We start from the raw sequence: 11,307 nt of genomic DNA, 5'->3' as shown, positions 1-11,307 counted from the left end.
GACTCTGACACCGAACAACCTCGTCTAGAGGTAAAAATCTCCGAGTCTGACACCGAACAAACTCGTCTAGAGGTAAAAACCTCTGAGTCTGACGCCGAACAACCTCGTCTAGAGGTAAAAACCTCTGAGTCTGACACCGAACAGCCTCGTCTAGAGGTAAAAACCTCTGAGTCTGACGCCGAACAGCCTCGTCTAGAGGTAAAAACCTCTGAGTCTGACAACAAACAGCCTCGTCTAGAGGTAAAAACCTCTGAGTGACGCGGAACAGCCTCGTCTAGAGGTAAAAACCTCTGAGTCTGACACCGAACAACCTCGTCTAGAGGTAAAAACCTCTGAGTCTGACAACAAACAGCCTCGTCTAGAGGTAAAAACCTCTGAGTCTGACGCCGAACCTCGTCTAGAGGTAAAAACCTCTGAGTCTGACACCGAACAACCTCGTCTAGAGGTAAAAACCTCTGACTCTGACACCGAACAACCTCGTCTAGAGGTAAAAACCTTTGAGTCTGACGTCGAACAACCTCGTCTAGAGGTAAAAACCTCTGAGTTTGACACCGAACAACCTCGTCTAGAGGTAAAAACCTCTGACACTGACACCGAACAACCTCGTCTAGAGTTAAAAACCTCTGAGTCTGACACTGAACAGCCTCGTCTAGAGGTTAAAACCTCTGAGTCTGACACCGAACAATCTCGTCTAGAGGTAAAAATCTCTGAGTCTGACAACGAACAGCCTCGTCTAGAGGTAAAAACCTCAGAGTCTGACGCCGAACAACCTCGTCTAGAGGTAAAAACCTGAGTCTGACGTCGAACAGCCTCGTCTAGAGGTAAAAACCTCTGAGTCTGGCACCGAACAGCCTCGTCTAGAGGTAAAAACCTCTGAGTCTGACCGAACAACCTCGTCTAGAGGTAAAAACCTCTGAGTCCGACACCGAATAACCTCGTCTAGAGGTAAAAACCTCTGACTCTGACACCGAACAACCTCGTCTAGAGTTAAAAACCTCTGAGTCTGGCACCGAACAACCTCGTCTAGAGGTAAAAACCTCTGAGTCTGACACCAAACAACTTCGTCTAGAGGTAAAAACCTCTGAGTCTGGCACCGAACAGCTTCGTCTACAGGTGAAAACTTCCGAGTCTGACACCGAACAATCTCGTCTAGAGGTAAAAATCTCTGAGTCTGACAACGAACAGCCTCGTCTAGAGGTAAAAAAACCTCTGAGTCTGACGCCGAACAACCACGTCTGGAGGTAAAAACCTCTGAGTCCGACACCGAATAACCTCGTCTAGAGGTAAAAACCTCTGACTCTGACACCGAACAACCTCGTCTAGAGTTAAAAACCTCTGAGTCTGGCACCGAACAACCTCGTCTAGAGGTAAAAACCTCTGAGTCTGACACCAAACAACTTCGTCTAGAGGTAAAAACCTCTGAGTCTGGCACCGAACAGCTTCGTCTACAGGTGAAAACTTCCGAGTCTGACACCGAACAATCTCGTCTAGAGGTAAAAATCTCTGAGTCTGACAACGAACAGCCTCGTCTAGAGGTAAAAAAACCTCTGAGTCTGACGCCGAACAACCACGTCTGGAGGTAAAAACCTCTGAGTCTGACACCGAACAACCTCGTCTAGAAGTAAAAAACCTCTGAGTCTGACGCCGAACAGTCTCGTCTAGAGGTAAAAACCTCTGAGTCTGACACCGAACAACGTCGTCTAGAAGTAAAAACCTCTGAATCTGACGTCGAACAACCTCGTCTAGAAGTAAAAACCTCTGAATCTGACGCCGAACAGCCTCGTCTAGAGGTAAAAACCTCTGAGTCTGACACCGTACAGCCTCGTCTAGAGGTAAAAACCTCTGAGTCTGACACCGAACAGCCTCGTCTAGAGGTAAAAACCTCTGAGTCTGACACCGAACAGCCTCGTCTAGAGGTAAAAACCTCTGAGTCTGACACCGAATAACCTCGTCTAGAGGTAAAAACCTCTGACTCTGACACCGAACAACCTCGTCTAGAGGTAAAAACCTCTGAGTCTGACACCGAATAACATCGTCTAGAGGTAAAAACCTCTGAGTCTGACGTCGAACAGCCTCGTCTAGAGGTAAAAACCTCTGAGTTTGACGCCGAACAACCTCGCCTAGAGGTAAAAACCTCTTGAGTCTGAAGCCGAACAACCTTGTCTAGACGTAAAAACCTCTGAGTCTGACACCGAACAACCTCGTCTAGAGGTAAAAACCTCTGAATCTGACGCGGAACAGCCTCGTCTAGAGGTAAAAACCTCTGAGTCTGACGCCGAACAGCCTCGTCTAGAGGGAAAAAACCTCTGAGTCTGACGCCGAACAGCCTCGTCTAGAGGTAAAAACCTCTGAGTCTGACAACGAACAGCCTCGTCTAGAAGTAAAAAACCTCTGAGTCTGACACCGAACAACCTCGTCTAGAGGTAAAAACCTCTGAGTCTGACACCGAACAATCTCGTCTAGAGGTAAAAATCTCTGAGTCTGACGTCGAACAGCCTCGTCTAGAGGTAAAAACCTCTGAGTCTGGCACCGAACAGCCTCGTCTAGAGGTAAAAACCTCTGAGTCTGACACCGAACAACCTCGTCTAGAGGTAAAAACCTCTGAGACTGACACCGAACAACCTCGTCTAGAGGTAAAAATCTCTGAGTCTGACAACGAACAGCCTCGTCTAGAGGTAAAAACCTCTGAGTCTGACACCGAACAACCTCGTCTAGAAGTAAAAAACCTCTGAGTCTGACACCGAACAACCTCGTCTAGAGGTAAAAACCTCTGAGTCTGACGCTGAACAGCCTCGTCTAGAGGTAAAACCCTCTGACTCTGACACCGAACAATCTCGTCTAGAGGTAAAAACCTCTGAGTCTGACACCGAACAACCTCGTCTAGAAGTAAAAAACCTCTGAGTCTGACACCGAACAACCTCGTCTAGAGGTAAAAACCTCTGAGTCTGACGCCGAAAAGCCTCGTCTAGAGGTAAAACCCTCTGAGTCTGACATCGAACAACCTCGTCTAGAAGTAAAAACCTCTGAATCTTACGTCGAACAACCTCGTCTAGAAGTAAAAACCTCTGAATCTGACGCCGAACAGCCTCGTCTAGAGGTAAAAACCTCTGAGTCTGACACCGAACAGCCTCGTCTAGAGGTAAAAACCTCTGAGTCTGACACCGAACAGCCTCGTCTAGAGGTAAAAACCTCTGAGTCTGACACCGAATAACCTCGTCTAGAGGTAAAAACCTCTGACTCTGACACCGAACAACCTCGTCTAGAGGTAAAAACCTCTGAATCTGACACCGAATAACATCGTCTAGAGGTAAAAACCTTTGAGTCTGACGTCGAACAGCCTCGTCTAGAGGTAAAAACCTTTGAGTTTGACGCCGAACAAACTCGTCTAGAGGTAAAAACCTCTTGAGTCTGAAGCCGAACAACCTTGTCTAGAGGTAAAAACCTCTGAGTCTTACACCGAACAACCTCGTCTAGATGTAAAAACCTCTGAGTCTGACACCGAACAACCTCGTCTAGAGGTAAAAACCTCTGAATCTGACGCGGAACAGCCTCGTCTAGAGGTAAAAACCTCTGAGTCTGACGCCGAACAGCCTCGTCTAGACGGAAAAAAACCTCTGAGTCTGACGCCGAACAGCCTCGTCTAGAGGGAAAAAACCTCTGAGTCTGACACCAAACAACCACGTCTAGAGGTAAAAACCTCTGAGTCTGACGCCGAACAGCCTCGTCTAGAGGTAAAAACCTCTGAGTCTGACACCGAACAACCACGTCTAGAGGTAAAAACCTCTGAGTCTGACGCCGAACAGCCTCGTCTAGAGGTAAAAACCTCTGAGTCTGACACCGAACAACCTCGTCTAGAAGTAAAAACCTCTGAATCTGACGTCGAACAACTTCGTCTAGAAGTAAAAACCTCTGAATCTGACGCCGAACAGCCTCGTCTAGAGGTAAAAACCTCTGAGTCTGACACCGAACAGCCTCGTCTAGAGGTAAAAACCTCTGAGTCTGACACCGAATAACCTCGTCTAGAGGTAAAAACCTCTGACTCTGACACCGAACAACCTCGTCTAGAGTTAAAAACCTCTGAGTCTGGCACCGAACAACCTCGTCTAGAGGTAAAAACCTCTGAGTCTGGCACCGAACAGCTTCGTCTACAGGTAAAAACTTCTGAGTCTGACACCGAACAGCCTCGTCTAGAGGTAAAAACCTCTGAGTCTGACACCGAACAATCTCGTCTAGAGGTAAAAATCTCTGAGTCTGACAACGAACAGCCGCGTCTAGAGGTAAAAACCTCTGAGTCTGACACCGAACAACCTCGTCTAGAAGTAAAAAACCTCTGAGTCTGACGCCGAACAGCCTCGTCTAGAGGTAAAAACCTCTGAGTCTGACACCGAACAACCTCGTCTAGAAGTAAAAACCTCTGAATCTGACGTCGAACAACCTCGTCTAGAAGTAAAAACCTCTGAATCTGACGCCGAACAGCCTCGTCTAGAGGTAAAAACCTCTGAGTCTGACACCGTACAGCCTCGTCTAGAGGTAAAAACCTCTGAGTCTGACACCGAACAGCCTCGTCTAGAGGTAAAAACCTCTGAGTCTGACACCGAACAGCCTCGTCTAGAGGTAAAAACCTCTGAGTCTGACACCGAATAACCTCGTCTAGAGGTAAAAACCTCTGACTCTGACACCGAACAACCTCGTCTAGAGGTAAAAACCTCTGAGTCTGACACCGAATAACATAGTCTAGAGGTAAAAACCTTTGAGTCTGACGTCGAACAGCCTCGTCTAGAGGTAAAAACCTCTGAGTTTGACGCCGAACAACCTCGTCTAGAGGTAAAAACCTCTTGAGTCTGAAGCCGAACAACCTTGTCTAGAGGTAAAAACCTCTGAGTCTGACACCGAACAACCTCGTCTAGAGGTAAAAACCTCTGAATCTGACGCGGAACAGCCTCGTCTAGAGGTAAAAACCTCTGAGTCTGACGCCGAACAGCCTCGTCTAGAGGGAAAAAAACCTCTGAGTCTGACGCCGAACAGCCTCGTCTAGAGGGAAAAAACCTCTGATTCTGGCACCGAACAACCTCGTCTAGAGGTAAAAACCTCTGAGTCTGACACCAAATAACCTCGTCTAGAGGTAAAAACCTCTGACTCTGACACCGAACAACCTCGTCTAGAGGTAAAAACCTGAGTCTGACGTCGAACAGCCTCGTCTAGAGGTAAAAACCTCTGAGTCTGGCACCGAACAGCCTCGTCTAGAGGTAAAAACCTCTGAGTCTGACAACGAACAGCCTCGTCTAGAAGTAAAAAACCTCTGAGTCTGACACCGAACAACCTCGTCTAGAGGTAAAAACCTCTGAGTCTGACACCGAACAATCTCGTCTAGAGGTAAAAATCTCTGAGTCTGACGTCGAACAGCCACGTCTAGAGGTAAAAACCTCTGAGTCTGGCACCGAACAGCCTCGTCTAGAGGTAAAAACCTCTGAGTCTGACACCGAACAACCTCGTCTAGAGGTTAAAACCTCTGAGTCTGACACCGAACAACCTCGTCTAGAGGTAAAAACCTCTGAGTCTGACACCGAATAACATTGTCTAGAGGTAAAAACCTTTGAGTCTGACGTCGAACAGCCTCGTCTAGAGGTAAAAACCTTTGAGTTTGACGCCGAACAAACTCGTCTAGAGGTAAAAACCTCTTGAGTCTGAAGCCGAACAACCTTGTCTAGAGGTAAAAACCTCTGAGTCTTACACCGAACAACCTCGTCTAGATGTAAAAACCTCTGAGTCTGACACCGAACAACCTCGTCTAGAGGTAAAAACCTCTGAATCTGACGCGGAACAGCCTCGTCTAGAGGTAAAAACCTCTGAGTCTGACGCCGAACAGCCTCGTCTAGACGGAAAAAAACCTCTGAGTCTGACGCCGAACAGCCTCATCTAGAGGGAAAAAACCTCTGAGTCTGACACCGAACAACCACGTCTAGAGGTAAAAACCTCTGAGTCTGACGCCGAACAGCCTCGTCTAGAGGTAAAAACCTCTGAGTCTGACACCGAACAACCACGTCTAGAGGTAAAAACCTCTGAGTCTGACGCCGAACAGCCTCGTCTAGAGGTAAAAACCTCTGAGTCTGACACCGAACAACCTCGTCTAGAAGTAAAAACCTCTGAATCTGACGTCGAACAACTTCGTCTAGAAGTAAAAACCTCTGAATCTGACGCCGAACAGCCTCGTCTAGAGGTAAAAACCTCTGAGTCTGACACCGAACAGCCTCGTCTAGAGGTAAAAACCTCTGAGTCTGACACCGAATAACCTCGTCTAGAGGTAAAAACCTCTGACTCTGACACCGAACAACCTCGTCTAGAGTTAAAAACCTCTGAGTCTGGCACCGAACAACCTCGTCTAGAGGTTAAAACCTCTGAGTCTGGCACCGAACAGCTTCGTCTACAGGTAAAAACTTCTGAGTCTGACACCGAACAGCCTCGTCTAGAGGTAAAAACCTCTGAGTCTGACACCGAACAATCTCGTCTAGAGGTAAAAATCTCTGAGTCTGACAACGAACAGCCTCGTCTAGAGGTAAAAACCTCTGAGTCTGACGCCGAACAACCTCGTCTAGAGGTAAAAACCTCTGAGTCTGGCACCAAACAGCCTCGTCTAGAGGTAAAAACCTCTGAGTCTGACACCGAACAACCTCGTCTAGAGGTAAAAACCTCTGAGTCTGACACCGAACAATCTCGTCTAGAGGTAAAAATCTCTGAGTCTGACAACGAACAGCCTCGTCTAGAGGTAAAAACCTCTGAGTCTGACGCCGAACAACCTCGTCTAGAGGTAAAAACCTGAGTCTGACGTCGAACAGCCTCGTCTAGAGTTAAAAACCTCTGAGTCTGGCACCGAACAGCCTCGTCTAGAGGTAAAAACCTCCGAGTCTGACACCGTACAGCCTCGTCTAGAGGTAAAAACCTCTGAGTCTGACACCGAACAGCCTCGTCTAGAGGTAAAAACCTCTGAGTCTGACAACGAACAGCCTCGTCTAGAGGTAAAAACCTCAGAGTCTGACGCCGAACAACCTCGTCTAGAGGTTAAAACCTGAGTCTGACGTCGAACAGCCTCGTCTAGAGGTAAAAACCTCTGAGTCTGGCACCGAACAGCCTCGTCTAGAGGTAAAAACCTCTGAGTCTGACCGAACAACCTCGTCTAGAGGTAAAAACCTCTGAGTCCGACACCGAATAACCTCGTCTAGAGGTAAAAACCTCTGACTCTGACACCGAACAACCTCGTCTAGAGTTAAAAACCTCTGAGTCTGGCACCGAACAACCTCGTCTAGAGGTAAAAACCTCTGAGTCTGACACCAAACAACTTCGTCTAGAGGTAAAAACCTCTGAGTCTGGCACCGAACAGCTTCGTCTACAGGTGAAAACTACTGAGTCTGACACCGAACAATCTCGTCTAGAGGTAAAAATCTCTGAGTCTGACAACGAACAGCCTCGTCTAGAGGTAAAAAAACCTCTGAGTCTGACGCCGAACAACCACGTCTGGAGGTAAAAACCTCTGAGTCTGACACCGAACAACCTCGTCTAGAAGTAAAAAACCTCTGAGTCTGACGCCGAACAGTCTCGTCTAGAGGTAAAAACCTCTGAGTCTGACACCGAACAACGTCGTCTAGAAGTAAAAACCTCTGAATCTGACGTCGAACAACCTCGTCTAGAAGTAAAAACCTCTGAATCTGACGCCGAACAGCCTCGTCTAGAGGTAAAAACCTCTGAGTCTGACACCGTACAGCCTCGTCTAGAGGTAAAAACCTCTGAGTCTGACACCGAACAGCCTCGTCTAGAGGTAAAAACCTCTGAGTCTGACACCGAATAACCTCGTCTAGAGGTAAAAACCTCTGACTCTGACACCGAACAACCTCGTCTAGAGTTAAAAACCTCTGAGTCTGGCACCGAACAACCTCGTCTAGAGGTAAAAACCTCTGAGTCTGGCACCGAACAGCTTCGTCTACAGGTAAAAACTTCTGAGTCTGACACCGAACAGCCTCGTCTAGAGGTAAAAACCTCTGAGTCTGACACCGAACAATCTCGTCTAGAGGTAAAAATCTCTGAGTCTGACAACGAACAGCCGCGTCTAGAGGTAAAAACCTCTGAGTCTGACACCGAACAACCTCGTCTAGAAGTAAAAAACCTCTGAGTCTGACGCCGAACAGCCTCGTCTAGAGGTAAAAACCTCTGAGTCTGACACCGAACAACCTCGTCTAGAAGTAAAAACCTCTGAATCTGACGTCGAACAACCTCGTCTAGAAGTAAAAACCTCTGAATCTGACGCCGAACAGCCTCGTCTAGAGGTAAAAACCTCTGAGTCTGACACCGTACAGCCTCGTCTAGAGGTAAAAACCTCTGAGTCTGACACCGAACAGCCTCGTCTAGAGGTAAAAACCTCTGAGTCTGACACCGAACAGCCTCGTCTAGAGGTAAAAACCTCTGAGTCTGACACCGAATAACCTCGTCTAGAGGTAAAAACCTCTGACTCTGACACCGAACAACCTCGTCTAGAGGTAAAAACCTCTGAGTCTGACACCGAATAACATAGTCTAGAGGTAAAAACCTTTGAGTCTGACGTCGAACAGCCTCGTCTAGAGGTAAAAACCTCTGAGTTTGACGCCGAACAACCTCGTCTAGAGGTAAAAACCTCTTGAGTCTGAAGCCGAACAACCTTGTCTAGAGGTAAAAACCTCTGAGTCTGACACCGAACAACCTCGTCTAGAGGTAAAAACCTCTGAATCTGACGCGGAACAGCCTCGTCTAGAGGTAAAAACCTCTGAGTCTGACGCCGAACAGCCTCGTCTAGAGGGAAAAAAACCTCTGAGTCTGACGCCGAACAGCCTCGTCTAGAGGGAAAAAACCTCTGATTCTGGCACCGAACAACCTCGTCTAGAGGTAAAAACCTCTGAGTCTGACACCAAATAACCTCGTCTAGAGGTAAAAACCTCTGACTCTGACACCGAACAACCTCGTCTAGAGGTAAAAACCTGAGTCTGACGTCGAACAGCCTCGTCTAGAGGTAAAAACCTCTGAGTCTGGCACCGAACAGCCTCGTCTAGAGGTAAAAACCTCTGAGTCTGACAACGAACAGCCTCGTCTAGAGGTAAAAAAACCTCTGAGTCTGACGCCGAACAACCACGTCTGGAGGTAAAAACCTCTGAGTCTGACACCGAACAACCTCGTCTAGAAGTAAAAAACCTCTGAGTCTGACGCCGAACAGTCTCGTCTAGAGGTAAAAACCTCTGAGTCTGACACCGAACAACGTCGTCTAGAAGTAAAAACCTCTGAATCTGACGTCGAACAACCTCGTCTAGAAGTAAAAACCTCTGAATCTGACGCCGAACAGCCTCGTCTAGAGGTAAAAACCTCTGAGTCTGACACCGTACAGCCTCGTCTAGAGGTAAAAACCTCTGAGTCTGACACCGAACAGCCTCGTCTAGAGGTAAAAACCTCTGAGTCTGACACCGAATAACCTCGTCTAGAGGTAAAAACCTCTGACTCTGACACCGAACAACCTCGTCTAGAGTTAAAAACCTCTGAGTCTGGCACCGAACAACCTCGTCTAGAGGTAAAAACCTCTGAGTCTGGCACCGAACAGCTTCGTCTACAGGTAAAAACTTCTGAGTCTGACACCGAACAGCCTCGTCTAGAGGTAAAAACCTCTGAGTCTGACACCGAACAATCTCGTCTAGAGGTAAAAATCTCTGAGTCTGACAACGAACAGCCGCGTCTAGAGGTAAAAACCTCTGAGTCTGACACCGAACAACCTCGTCTAGAAGTAAAAAACCTCTGAGTCTGACGCCGAACAGCCTCGTCTAGAGGTAAAAACCTCTGAGTCTGACACCGAACAACCTCGTCTAGAAGTAAAAACCTCTGAATCTGACGTCGAACAACCTCGTCTAGAAGTAAAAACCTCTGAATCTGACGCCGAACAGCCTCGTCTAGAGGTAAAAACCTCTGAGTCTGACACCGTACAGCCTCGTCTAGAGGTAAAAACCTCTGAGTCTGACACCGAACAGCCTCGTCTAGAGGTAAAAACCTCTGAGTCTGACACCGAACAGCCTCGTCTAGAGGTAAAAACCTCTGAGTCTGACACCGAATAACCTCGTCTAGAGGTAAAAACCTCTGACTCTGACACCGAACAACCTCGTCTAGAGGTAAAAACCTCTGAGTCTGACACCGAATAACATAGTCTAGAGGTAAAAACCTTTGAGTCTGACGTCGAACAGCCTCGTCTAGAGGTAAAAACCTCTGAGTTTGACGCCGAACAACCTCGTCTAGAGGTAAAAACCTCTTGAGTCTGAAGCCGAACAACCTTGTCTAGAGGTAAAAACCTCTGAGTCTGACACCGAACAACCTCGTCTAGAGGTAAAAACCTCTGAATCTGACGCGGAACAGCCTCGTCTAGAGGTAAAAACCTCTGAGTCTGACGCCGAACAGCCTCGTCTAGAGGGAAAAAAACCTCTGAGTCTGACGCCGAACAGCCTCGTCTAGAGGGAAAAAACCTCTGATTCTGGCACCGAACAACCTCGTCTAGAGGTAAAAACCTCTGAGTCTGACACCAAATAACCTCGTCTAGAGGTAAAAACCTCTGACTCTGACACCGAACAACCTCGTCTAGAGGTAAAAACCTGAGTCTGACGTCGAACAGCCTCGTCTAGAGGTAAAAACCTCTGAGTCTGGCACCGAACAGCCTCGTCTAGAGGTAAAAACCTCTGAGTCTGACAACGAACAGCCTCGTCTAGAAGTAAAAAACCTCTGAGTCTGACACCGAACAACCTCGTCTAGAGGTAAAAACCTCTGAGTCTGACACCGAACAATCTCGTCTAGAGGTAAAAATCTCTGAGTCTGACGTCGAACAGCCTCGTCTAGAGGTAAAAACCTCTGAGTCTGGCACCGAACAGCCTCGTCTAGAGGTAAAAACCTCTGAGTCTGACACCGAACAACCTCGTCTAGAGGTTAAAACCTCTGAGTCTGACACCGAACAACCTCGTCTAGAGGTAAAAACCTCTGAGTCTGACACCGAATAACATTGTCTAGAGGTAAAAACCTTTGAGTCTGACGTCGAACAGCCTCGTCTAGAGGTAAAAACCTTTGAGTTTGACGCCGAACAAACTCGTCTAGAGGTAAAAACCTCTTGAGTCTGAAGCCGAACAACCTTGTCTAGAGGTAAAAACCTCTGAGTCTTACACCGAACAACCTCGTCTAGATGTAAAAACCTCTGAGTCTGACACCGAACAACCTCGTCTAGAGGTAAAAACCTCTGAATCTGACGCGGAACAGCCTCGTCTAGAG

The sequence above is a fragment of the Petromyzon marinus genome, chromosome 70 (assembly GCF_048934315.1).
Source record: "Petromyzon marinus isolate PM22_M1 ecotype Great Lakes invasive population chromosome 70, UKy_Petmar_22M1.pri1.0, whole genome shotgun sequence".
NCBI lineage: Eukaryota > Metazoa > Chordata > Hyperoartia > Petromyzontiformes > Petromyzontidae > Petromyzon > Petromyzon marinus.
This window is presented reverse-complemented; position numbering follows the sequence as displayed.